General features: G+C 38.2%; 1 protein-coding gene across 11 annotated transcripts in view; it reads right to left on the bottom strand.

The window, feature by feature from the left end:
• LMNTD1 (lamin tail domain containing 1) overlaps positions 1–13,390 on the bottom strand; it is a 452,554-nt gene that overhangs the window by 385,604 nt on the left and 53,560 nt on the right. For 9 of the 11 annotated variants that reach the window (XM_042991984.1, XM_042991983.1, XM_042991974.1 and 6 more), the window contains one exon: positions 270–411. The exons of the other annotated variants lie outside the window; for them this stretch is intronic. The gene's annotated coding sequence lies outside the window, so the exon portion shown is untranslated. The remainder of the gene's footprint in view (positions 1–269; positions 412–13,390) is intronic. 11 annotated transcript variants of the gene reach the window in all.

Consider the following 13,390-nt stretch of genomic DNA (forward strand, 5'->3'; position numbering starts at 1 on the left):
TCAATGCACTTAAAATGCTAAGCATAACAGATGCTCGGTAGGGAAATATGTTCAAAATAGCTAGAAAGTAGCTCTCCAATAATGTTGACAATGCAAGATTATTGCAATATTTGCAAAAGAGAATTGCAACAAAAGAAGACCTGCGTATTTAATTCATTAGCTTTAATTTCTCCCTGAATATCAAGGGATTAAATTCATTTGCATCAGGCTTTGGTGTTAATCCGAAGAATTTATTAGCTCCTCTCCAGCATTGTTTTAACAGTACTTACTGTTTTCTTTCTAGATGTTCTGAGATTTTAACCTCGTAGGTTCCAGGAAGTTTCAGCAGGTAAAATCACCATTCTTTCAGGCTTGGACTCCTGGGGCAGCTACAGCCAGGTTTGTTGTGGGTTGTCCCAGGCAGCAGCTGTGCTGTTACAAGGGAATGTTCTCCATTTAACTGGGCATGGTCTACTGCATTAGTTATATGAGTAAATAACAGGCAAGGGTGTATTGTATGAAAGTTTGTGCTTGACTGGCTCAAGTATGTTTATTATAATAGATTTTAAAATATTCAGATGACATATGCTTACAAAAGCATGGTGGTAATTATAAAATCTATGGTCTATTGTGCCGATCACTACTTATCTTCCTGACTACCATCTTTGTTCTAAGAAGGATGACCATTTTAAGATAAAAGTTCCAGGTCTGTAGGATGCATGATGTGAAAAATTGTTTTCATGATTGTTTATCAATTCTACTCTCTTAGAGACACTAATTTTCTGACTCATCACAGCTTTTTATTTTTCCCTTTAAAAGAGTTCTACCATATTGTACATTAAGCTTTCATTATGTTGATGTTTTTCACAGTTTTATTTTACATTTAACTTCCTGTCATTGTTGTATCCTTGAGTTGTTGGTTTGCATGACAGCATTTACTCCAGTACAGATAAGAAGCACATGCATTTCAGCACTCCTGAGAAGTAAGGTTTTAATGACAATGGTAATTCTAAAGCAAGGATTTCAAAACTTACAAATGACCTAATGGCACTAGAAAAATATTCTATTTATAGCCCATGCTGCATATATAACAATTTGGTATTTATTTCTCTTTCTTATGACAAGGAAATGAGCCCCTTGTTTATTATAAGAAAAACAGTAGCTGTCTATAATTAAAGACCATATTTCTTGATTCAAACCTGAACATCAAAATTGATAACTCTTAAATAAAAAATTCCAGCTACTGCCTACCCTTTAAAAAAATTTCTTCACATAAGTGGCATGATTTAAGATTGGCTCATTCCTGTCCAGTTTGCTTGCAATATTCAAAAGCAGCAATAATATTTGCTTTCTTAATGCAAAGGACTGCATCCAGGTATTGTCCTCAAAATCATCAAATCTGTTTATGCAGATTTATCTGTCTAGGTTCTTGCCTCTAAATGCATTTGAATCAGAGCTACTCATAGTACTGACATATTTTATGTTTGCAGATTAGATTACTCTGCTGTGCTGTTAAAAATTCATCTTCAGTAAAATGAGATAGGATGATTTCTAATCTTTTATGTTCAAACTTTCTATGTTGTTGAATTCTCCAAGGAAATGGGAATCATTTCCTATGGTAGTATTTTTTATGGTTTACAAGCCTCAAAATGTGGAGTTCTTTCTTAATCATTTCTGCAGTAATGACTGAGGCCTTTTGCTGTCATTTACATAGGAAATGTAGTTGGTATTGGGACCCAAGAGAGCACAAGTTGAGACAAGTACAAACAAATTGAAAGAGAAATACTAGCAATGTCCTAAGAAGCAGAAACTGTTTAATTCTCTGTTGTTATTAAATTAAAAGTGATATGAACTAATGAAAGCAGCAAATCTAGTTGCAACGTGAATATGAGATTAAAAACATACAAAGGGGAAAATAAGAAGTCCTTCCATCAAGGTTGCAATATGATGACATATCACCATTTTCAGAAGCTGAACTTCCAAAGAAACACACAGTCCCACTGGTGTTTTCACAGAAAGTTGTTTTGGGAAAGAAGGAAAAAGAAAACTGTCAATATTCTAGCAATAACTGAGGTTCCTGTGTTATGTACACAGGAGATTCAACTGAACAGGAGGATGAATGAGAGAATAGAGGTTTTCATATCTATATATACATACATTAGCTTAAAAAATTAACAGATTCACTATCCAGTTTTTTGTATTATTTTCATAGTTTTATTATAAATATAAATACATATGAGATATATTCTCCCAGATGTACACCAAATTCTTCGTGGTGACTACTTCTGGGAAATGACATTGTGGAGTGAGAAATGGTGGAGGACCTCCACTTTTTAATTTGTAGAATTCAGTATTATTTTTTTCTGTGCATGTATTTTATGCAGTAAAATGTATATCTCTTTCCTTTGAAATTCATAAATAGAAGCTATCATATATCCTGGAGTTAAAAAACAAAAACAAACCTATCCTGGCCATCCATACTAAGAATTAATTTGTGCTGAGCTAAACCCTTGTGACAAGTTTAATAACTAAGACTTCTCAACTTTAGTTATTTAGTGGCTATTTTCTCTAGAACAAATTATTTTAAAGTGAAATTCCAACGTAATATGGGCAGGCAGTATATTGTTTCTAATGTTACTGCCCTTTTTTATTAATAAAAATGCAGCCCAGCATTAAACTTAATCACTGCCTGCCAGGGGATACATAATCACAATACAGGATTTACCAATTTCCCCAAGAGCTTGATATAGGCAGGCTGGCTCAGGGATTTCTTTCACTTTCCATGTTTGCATTTCCTGTAGGATACAAGTGATAGAAAATACACATATGTGGACACAGAGTCTAAAGGACTCACAGTTCATAATATTCCGGTTATAGGGTGAGCTATAGGATGAGATATCACCATTTTCAGAAGCTGAACTTCCAAAGAAACACACAGTCCCACTGGTGTTTTCACAGAAAGTTGTTTGGGAACAACAAACTGCTGTAAGCAGTGGCTTCTATTTTGACACTCCCTCCTAAATCCTGTCATCTCTCAAAAATAATCATCACGTCTTCTGTTTTGATGCCAGCCATAGCCCTGGTCATTTCATATACATCTCATATAAACTATATCTAAAATGTAATTCACTGGACTCTCATCCTTTGTGAAATGTTGCAGGTAGGATTTTCCAGAAAATAGATTCTAAAACAGAAGTTTGCACACAGGATGTTACAGGATGTGTTCATGGGGGTCAACATCTATACAAATGTGAAGGAAGTCAGATTGCACAGAGAAAGAATTGGGCTGCATGGGAGTTCCAACAGAGGCTCATTCAATCTTATGGTGACCTCTGCAACTAGAATGGCCATGTAAAATTGTCCCAAGTTAGAGCAAGGTTAGACATTAGTCTCCTGAGTAGACTAGTCTTTAGATGCAGGCAGGGGCAGTACATTGGGAAAAATGGCTCTTTTCAGCCCAGCACTGTCACCAGAGAAGGGATACTCAGCTATAAGAAGTCTGCCATCATACTCCCAACAGCTGGAGGAGTTAGTGCTTCCATCCAGAAGGGTGGAGCTGAGCAATGCTCCACAGGGGCCAGCACGTTAAATATACCAACCTCTTTCTAAAAGAGCAGTTGGCACTTACCAGAATAAATCATTTAACTGAGACTCTTCTGTTTGGTTCATTTGTACATTCTTTTTTTCTTTTTAATGTTTGTTTATTTTTGAGAGAGAGAGAATGTGAGCGGGGGAGGGCAGATAGAGAGGGAGACACAGAATCTGAAGCAGGATCCAGGCTCTGAGCTGTCAGCACAGAGCTAGATGAGGGGCTCGAACTCACGAACTACAAGATCATGACCTGAGACAAAGTTGGATGCTTAACCAACTGAGCCACCCAGACATCCCCTTTTGTACACTCTTAATATGGACCATACATAAATATTCTCTAGTTTATTTATTCATTAATTCATTCAGTTTGTTTCAATCCAATAACTAGGTGTTGAGTACCTACAATATGCCAAGGATTTCTTAGCTCTGGTGATACAGAAATGGATATGGCATAGTTCAGAAGAATGATCGTCATGTTATAAAATATTTATTGAATTTTTACCACGTGCCAGGTTCTGTGAATTTCATTTAATTCTCTAACAACCTTGTAAATTACATTCTATTTTTATCCCCATTTTTCAGTTGGGAGGACTCATGATTAGGGGGGTTTAGTAATTGTTCCAAGGTCATTCTGCTAATATGGTTTGGAAGAGGGTTTAAACCCCAATAGAATAACTTCAGAACTGGAGCTCCTAACCACCAAGCCTGGAAAGTTGGAGAAAACATCCTGAAGGATGTAATACTGAGAGCAATTTGGGTGATGATTAGGATTATCAAGGTTAAACTGCATTCTCGGCAGAGAGCTACCACTAACAAAACAAAGAAGTGAAGTGGAACCACAAGCAGTCCAAGATTACTAGAGCATAAAAGTGCAAGGCAGGGAGTGGCAGGAGGTGAAATGGAGGTGGAGATAGGGGCCAGGTCACAGTGAGCCTACTATGCCATGCTAAAGCTTAATCCTGAAGGACAGGAAACCATCCAAGGGTTTAAAATAAGGAAAAAGAAAGTATAGAATTTGTGCCTCAAAAGATTTCTCGCTTTGGTGGAGGATTCAGGGTGCAGTGACATGCTGAAGACATGTGAATTAGTTGTGGAGGAGCTGGCTGGGCAGTTGGATATTTGAACCTGAAGTGCAGATGAGGGTGAGGGCTAGATATAGTTTAGTGACTTATCAGAATGTGAGTAGTAATTAAAACCATAGGGTTAATATGATATTATGGAAGTTTTCTACATTGAGTGTTGAAAATAAGAACAGGAGACTGAGTACCAAATCTTATGGAAGGGTAAGCAGAGAAGAGTTTACAAAGGGCTGGAGACAGGGGAAGTGCCCAGTATCAGTGAGAGAGAGACAGCAAGAACCTTACAAGAGCTTTGCAATGAAAAGAATAGTCCCCAGTGCCAAAGGCATACGATAAATCCGATAATTTTAGTGCTGGAAAGTGCTATTGGGGTTTGGCAATATGTGAGCCATTGGTGACTTTGCCAAGAGCACCTCTTGGAAGTGAAGAGGGTAGGAGCCTTATTGCCCTGAGTTGGCAAGGTGAATGGGAAATAAAAGGGTGGAACTTAACGTGGTGTTGATAATTCATTCAATAAGGTAGAAAGGAAATGAACACAAAATGGGGACCCAATGTCAGAGGGACATTGCTTTAAAAAAAAATCCCTACACTCAGAGAAATACAAATCAAAACCACAATGAGATACCACTTCATACCTGTCACAATAGCTAAAATTAACAACAAGTGTTAGTGATGATGCAGAAAAATTGTTAGTGGGAATGCAAACTGGTGCAGCCACTCTGGAAAACAGTATGGAGTTTCCTCAAAAAGTTAAAAATATAACTACCTTAGCTCCAGCGATTGCACTACTAGGTATTTACCTAAAGGATACAAATATACAGATTTGAATGGGTACATGTACCTCAATGCTTGTAGCAGCATTAACAATACCAAAGTACAGAAAGAGCCCAAATGTCTACCGACTGATGAATGCATAAAGAAGATATAGTATACATACACAATGGAATATTATTTGGCCATCAAAAGAAATGAAATCTTGCCATTTTCAATGAATTAGATGGAGCTAGAGTGCATTATGCTAGGCAAAATAAGTCAGGCAGGGAAGAAAAATACCATATAATTTCAGTCTTATGTGGAATTTAAGAAACAAAACAGATGAACATATGGGAAGGGGGAATAAAGAGAGAGGGAAACAAACCATAAGAGACTCTTTATGATAGAGAACAAATTGAGGGTTGCTGGAGGGGAGTTGGGTGGGGGGAATGGGCTAAATGGGTAATGGGCATTATGGAGGACACTTGTGTTGAACACTGGGTGTTATATGTAAGTGATGAATCACTAAATTCTACTCCTGAAAACAATATTATACAATATGTTAAGTAGCCAGAATTTAAGTAAAAATTTGAAAAAAATAAAAATAATCAATCAATCAATCCCTAGACAACTAATATATATCAGATGCTAGGAAGACAGAAATGACTGAGATCTCGTCCCTCCCTTCAAGGGATTCATAATTTAGTTCAGGAGATAGAAACACAAACAGCTACAGTAAAATGTGATGACAGTGGAAACAGCAGTACGATAAGAGAACAGCAGGAAGAGGCAAAAGACCCTGAATTTACTTAGACTTCAAGGAAGTAAGTGAATTAGCCGAAGATCAACAGATGATCGGCAGAAAATTGAACAGCTGTGGAACAGCATGGAGGAGGAGTGTAAAAGACGGGCATCATTTATTGAAATGAATGTTCAGTGTAGATGAGTGCAAGACACTGGTGGAAGCAAGAGATGATGCTAGAAAGGTAAAACTGAGTTCAAATCACAACACACTTTGTTTACCACATTAAAGAGTTGGGCTTATTCTGCTAAGCGATTGAGGAGCTTACTGAAGAGCTTTAAGCAGACCAAGTAATATGAAATATTGTTTTAAAAGCTGGTAAGAGAGAAGAGGGTGGCTTTGGAGGAAGCAACTCAAGAGTTAGGAAGACCAGTTATGAGACCACCGTCATTTATGATGAGGGAGTGACTAATATAGCAAGGATGGTAATGAAGAGGAGGGACAGATTTGAAAAAAAAAAAAAGAAATAGAATTAATACAATATGATTATGCTGATTTGGGGCAAGAGAAGGAAAGGAACAACAAAAAGATCATTCCAGATTTCTGAATTGGTGGCTGGATAGATGTCACTAGAATTAACTGAAACAGGGATGCCTATGTCACCCATTGGGTGGCTCAGTCGGATGAGCAAGTAATTCTTGATTTCAGCTCAGGTCATGATCTTACAGTCATTGGATAGAGCCCTACATCAGGTTCTGTGCTGAAAGCTCAGAGCCTGCTTGGGATTCTCTCTCTCCCTCTCACTCTGCCCCTCCTCCCCTCACATGCACATTCTCTCTATATATATCAAAAGAACACAAATAAACATTTGTTTTAGACCCTCGAGAAAGTTAGGATAGAAGGAACACACTTAAACATCATGAAAGCCATTTATGAAAAGCCCACAGCTAATATCATCCTCAATGGGGAAAAACTGAGAGCTTTCACCCTGAGAGCAGGAACACAACAGGGATATCCACTCTCACCGCTGTTGTTTAACACAGTGTTGGAAGCGCTAGCATCAGCAATCAGACAACAGAAGGAAATCAAAGGCATCAAAATTGGCAAAGATGAAGTCAAGCTTTCACTTTTTGCAGATGACATGACACTATACATGGAAAACCCGATAGACTCCACCAAAAGTCTGCTAGAACTGATACATGAATTCAGCAAAGTCACAGGATTCAAAATCAAAGTACAGAAATCGGTTGCATTTTTATACACCAATAATGAAGCAACAGAAAGACAAATAAAGAAACTGATCCCATTCACAATTGCACCAAGAATCATAAAATACCTCAGAATAAACCTAACCAAAGATGTAAAAGATTTGTATGCTGAAAACTATAGAAAGCTTATGAAGGAAATTGAAGAAGATACAAAGAAATAGAAAAATATTCCATGATCATGGATTGGAAGAATAAATATTGTTAAAATGTCAATACTACCCAAAGCAAGCTACACATTCAATGCAATCCCAATCAAAATTGCACCAGCATTCTTCTTGAAACTAGAACAAGTAATCCTAAAATTTGTATGGAACCACAAAAGATCCCAAATTGCCAAAGTAATACTGAAGAAGAAAACCAAGTGGGAGGCATCACAATCCCAGACTTTAGCCTCTACCACAAAGCTATAATCATCAAAGCAGTATGGCATTGGCACAAAAACAGACACATAGACCAATGGAATAGAATAGAGACTCCAGAATTGGACCCACAAATGTATGGCCAACTAATCTTTGACAAAGCTGGAAAACTGACAGTCTCTTTAACAAATGGTGCTGGGATAACTGGACAGCAACATGCAGAAGGTTGAAACTAGGCCACGTTCTTACACCATGCACAAAAATAAACTTAAAATGGATGAAGGAACTGAATGTGAGACAGGAAACCATCAAAACCCTAGAAGAGAAAGTAGGAAAAAACCTCTCTGACCTCAGCTGCAGCAATTTCTTACTCATCACATCTCCAAAGGCAAGGGAATTAAAAGCAAAAATGAACTATTGGGACTTCATGAAGATAAAAAGCTTCTGCACTGCAAAGGAAACAGTCAACAATACTAAAAGGCAACTGATGGAATGGGAAAATATATTTGCAAATGACATATTGGATAAAGAGCTAGTATCCAAAATCTATAAAGAACTCATCAAACTCCATACCCAAAAAAACAAATAATCCAGTGAAGAAATGGGCAGAAGACATGAATAGACACTTTTTTAAAGAAGACATTCAGATGGCCAACAAGCACATGAAAAGATGCTCAACGTCACTCCTCATCAGGTAAATACAAATCAAAACCACACTCAGATACCACATTACGCTGGTCAGAGTGGCTAAAATGAACATATCAGCAGACTATAGATGCTGGAGAGGAGGTGGAGAAACAGGAATCCTCTTGCACTGCTGGTGGGAATGCAAACTGGTGCAGCTGCTCTGGAAAACAGTGTAGAGGTTCCTCAAAAAATTAAAAATAGACCTACCCTATGACCCAGCAATAGCACTGCTAGGAATTTACCCAAGGGATATAGGAGTGTTGGTGCATAGGGGCACTTGTACCCCAATGTTTATACCAGCTCTTTCAACACAGCCAAATTATGGAAAGAGCCTAAATGTCCATCAACTGATGAATGGATAAAGAAATTGTGGTTTATATACACAATGGAATACTACTTGGCTAAAGAAGATGTGGTTTGGAGGGGGTAGTCAAGATGGTGGAACAGCATGAAAGCTTTTTGTGTGTCTTGCATCCATGAAACACAGCCAGACCAACATTAAACCATCCTTCACACCTAGAAAACTGATTGGAGGATTAACACAACAATCTGCACAACCTGAACGACAGAATTCAACAGGTATGCAGCGCAGAGAGGTGAACTTGGGGAGTGAGAAGCCGCAGCAGACAGGGAGCTGCTTTTGCAGGTGGAGAGAGGACAGAGACAGGGGCGGGAGGAGAATACGGGAAAAGCACCCCTCCCCAAAAGCAGCTGGAGAGAAAGTGGAAAATTGGAAACAGCCACAGGAGCTAAACTAAAAAGGAAGAAAGGAGAAAGGAGAGGGTTTAAACTCCATTAAGACTGTAAACAAGGGGAGAGCAAAGGCTGCAACCCCACAGCTCAATACCTGGCAGTGCTCTGGTGGGAAGGGTGAATCCCCAGGAGCAGAGTGGGGTCCGGGAGGTTCTCAGGCCACACGGGGAAAGGGAAAAGCAGTTCCACTGCTGGAAGGACATTTGGTAGAGACTATTGAAGCCACCTGGTCCCAGCAGACCCCAGAAAATGGCCACATTCACTGGTGCTGGAACAAGGTCGTTAAGGGTGAAGCCTGGTGCCAGATGTGTGTTGTGATTTTCCATAATTCCTGAAACGCTGCTGCTACCCTATCTCACAAACTTTTTCTGGGGCAGGCTGGCACCTGGCCGCAGTCTTGGGGCACTGGCAGCAGCAGGGTCCATCAAGCATTCCTGGGGGCATCCAACATTCAGCCACTGCTCGGTGAGACCCTCCCGCAGAGGGGAGGAATGCGTCAAAGCCCCAGTCTTTCAGAAGTAAGGGGAAAACAGATGCATCTGAGACAAAACTAGGGAGACAGGTACTGCCTGGGGCTTGGTAACGGACAGTGAAAAAGCGGGGAGTGTTTGAAAGCTGAAGACAGAGGACAGGTGCGTGATTGCTGATTGGGGAGAACAGAGTTCTGATACTAGAGACTAGGTAGCTGGTGATGCCATTTTTCACCACTCCCGCGCATGTGCATATGCACCTACAAGCACCACAACACTCCATCCCAGTAGGCTAGCAGTGCCATATAGTGGAGAACAGAGCGGTTACACTGAGCCCCACCCAACTGGGCCAACCTCCCTCTTCAAGAACACAAGTCTCACCACCTACTTAGTTCCTAGACTATAAAGCACTTCATAGTCTGATTTCTAGGGGAAAATGAAGTAATTTCAGTCCTATTTTAATCTGTTAGCAGGTCCATCTATTCAATTTTCTTTTTTTTTTCTCTTTTTCATTTCTTTTCTTTTTCTTGAATACAGAAAGAGAAAAAAATCATTTTTATTTTCAATTTTTATTAAAAGTATTTTTCTTTAATTTTTTTCTACTATATTCTTTAATTTTGTGTAAATTTTTTCAAATTCTATTTTACTTTCATCATTTCATTTTAGTCTACTTCAGTGTATTTTTTTTTTCAAATTCTGAAACGATTTCCATTTTTTTATTCCCCCTTTTTTTCTCTAATCTGTCAAACCACTTTCAACACCCACACCAAAACATACCTAGGATCTAGCATAATTTATTCAATTTTGTGTGTGTGTGTTTCATTTTTTCATTTTAATATTTTTTAATTTTAATTTTTTTAATTTTAATTTTTCTACATTAATTCACTTTCTCCTTTCAAAATGACAAAATGAAGGAAGTCACCCCAAAAGAAAGAGCACGAAGAAACGACAGCTAGGGATTTAACCAACACCAATACAATCAAGATGTCTGACCCAGAATTTAGAATCACGATAATAAGAATACCAGCTGGAGTTGAAAATAGACTAGAATCCCTTTCTGTGGAGATAAAAGAACTAAAAACTAGTCAGGATGAAATAAAAAATACTATAACTGAGTTGCAATCATGGATGGATGCCGCGGCGGCAAGGATGAATGAGGCAGAACAGAGAATCAGCGATATAAAGGACAAAATTATGGAGAATAATGAAGCAGAAAAAAAGAAGGACATTAAGGCAAAAGAGCACAATTTGAGAATTAGAGACATCAGTGACTCATTAAAAATGAACAACATCAGAATCATAGAGGTCCCAGAAGAGGAAGAGAAATAGGGTAGAAGGGTTATGTGAGCAAATCATAGAGAAGACTTTCCTAACCTGGGGAAAGACACAGACATCAAAATCCAGGAAGCAGAGGACCCCCATTAGATTCAACAAAAACCAACCATCAACAAGGCACATCATAGTCAAATTCACAAAATACTCAGGAAAGGAGAGAATCATGAAAGCAGCAAGGGAAAAAAAGTCCCTAACTTACAAGGGAAGACGGATCAGGTTGGAGCAGACCTATCCGCAGAAACTTGGCAGGCCAGAAAGGAGTGGCAGGATATATTCAATATGCTGAATCAGAAAAATATGCAGCCAAGAATTCTTTATCCAGCAAGGCTATCATTCAAGTTAGAAGGAGAGATAAAAAGTTTCCCAGACAAACAAAAATTAAAGGAGTTTGTGACCACTAAACCAGCCCTGCAAGAAATTTTAAGGGACTCTCTGAAGGGAGAAAAGATGAACATATAAATAAACAAACAAACAAATAAATAAATAAATAAATAAATACCAAAAGCAACAAAGATTAGAAAGGACCAGAGAACACCACCAGAAACTCCAGTTCTGCAAGCATCATAATGGCAATAAATTCCTATCTTTCAATACTCACTCTAAAAGTCAACGGACTCAATGTTCCAATTAAAGACATAGGGTAATAGAATGGATAAGAAAACAAGATCCATCTATATGCTGTTTACAAGAGACCCACTTTAGACCTAAAGACACCTTCAGATTGAAACTAAGGGGATGGAGAACCATCTATCATGCCAATGGTCAACAGAAGAAAGCTGGAGTAGCCATACTTATATCAGACAATCTAGACTTTAAAATAAGACTGTATCAAGAGATGAAGAAGGGCATTATGTCATAATCAAAGGGTCTACCCACCAAGAAGTCCTAATAATTGTAAACATTTATGCACCAAATGTGGTAGAACCCAAATACATAATTAATTAATCACAAATATAGAGAAACTGATTGATAGTAATACCATAATAGTAGGAGACTTCAACACCACACTCACAACAATGGATAGATCATCTAATCAAAAAATCAACAAGGAAACAATGACTTTGAATGACACACTGGACCAGAAGGAGTTAACAGATATATTCAGAACATTTCATCCTAAAGCAGCAGAATATACATTCTTCTCCAGTGTACATGGAACGTTCTCCAGAATAGACCGTATGCTGGGACATAAATCAGCCCTCAACAAGTACAAAAAGATCAAGATCATACCGTGCATATTTTCAGACCACAACACTAAGAAACTCGAAATGAACCACAAGAAAAAATTTGGAAATGTAACAAATACTTGGAGACTGAAGAATATGCTACCAAAGATTGAATGGGCTAACCAAGAAGTTAAAGAGGGAATTTAAAAGTACATGGAAGCCAATGAAAATGATAACACCACAACCCAAAACCTCTGGGACACAGCAAAGGCGGTCATAAGAGGAAAGTATATAGCAATCCAGGCCTTCCTAAAGAGGGAAGAAAGATCTCAGATACACAACCTACCTTTATGCCTTAAGGAGCTGGAAAAAGAACAGCAAATAAAACCCTAAACCAGCAGAAGACAGGAAATCATAAAGATTAGAGCAGAAATTAATGCTATCAAAACCAAAAAAACAGTTGGACAGATTACTGAAACCAGAAGCTGGTTCTTTGAAAGAATTAACAAAATTGATAAACCACTAGCCAGTTTGATCAAAAATAAAAAGGAATGAACCCAAATAAATAAAATCAAGAATGAAAGAGGAAAGATCACAACCAACACAGCAGAAATAAAAGCAATAATAAGAGAATATTATGAGCAATTACATGCCAATAAAACGGGCAATGTGGAAGAAATGGACAAATTCCTAGAAATATACACACTACCAAACCTGAAACAGGAAGAAATAGAAAATTTGAACAGACCCATAACCAGTAAGGAAATCGAATTAGTAATCAAAAATCTCTCAAAAAACAAGAGTCCAGGGCCAGATGGCTTTCCAGGGGAATTCTACCAAACATTTAAGGAAGAGTTAACACCTATTCTCTTGAAGCTGTTCCAAAAAGTAGAAATGGAAGGAAAACTTCCAAACTCTTCCTATGAAACCAGCATTACCTTGATTCCAAAACCAGAGACCCCACTAAAAAGGAGACCAATTTCCCTGATGAACATGGAAGCAAAAATCCTCAACAAGATATTAGCCAACTGGATCCAACAAGACATTAAAAACATTATTCACCACGACCAAGTGGGATTTATACCTGGGATGCAGGGCTGGTTCAATATTCTCAAAACAATTAATGTGATTCATCACATCAATAAAAGAAAGGACAAGAATCATATGATCCTCTCAATAGATGCAGAGAGCATTTGACAAAATACAGC

The sequence above is a fragment of the Panthera tigris genome, chromosome B4 (assembly GCF_018350195.1).
Source record: "Panthera tigris isolate Pti1 chromosome B4, P.tigris_Pti1_mat1.1, whole genome shotgun sequence".
NCBI classification, from domain to species: Eukaryota; Metazoa; Chordata; class Mammalia; order Carnivora; family Felidae; genus Panthera; species Panthera tigris.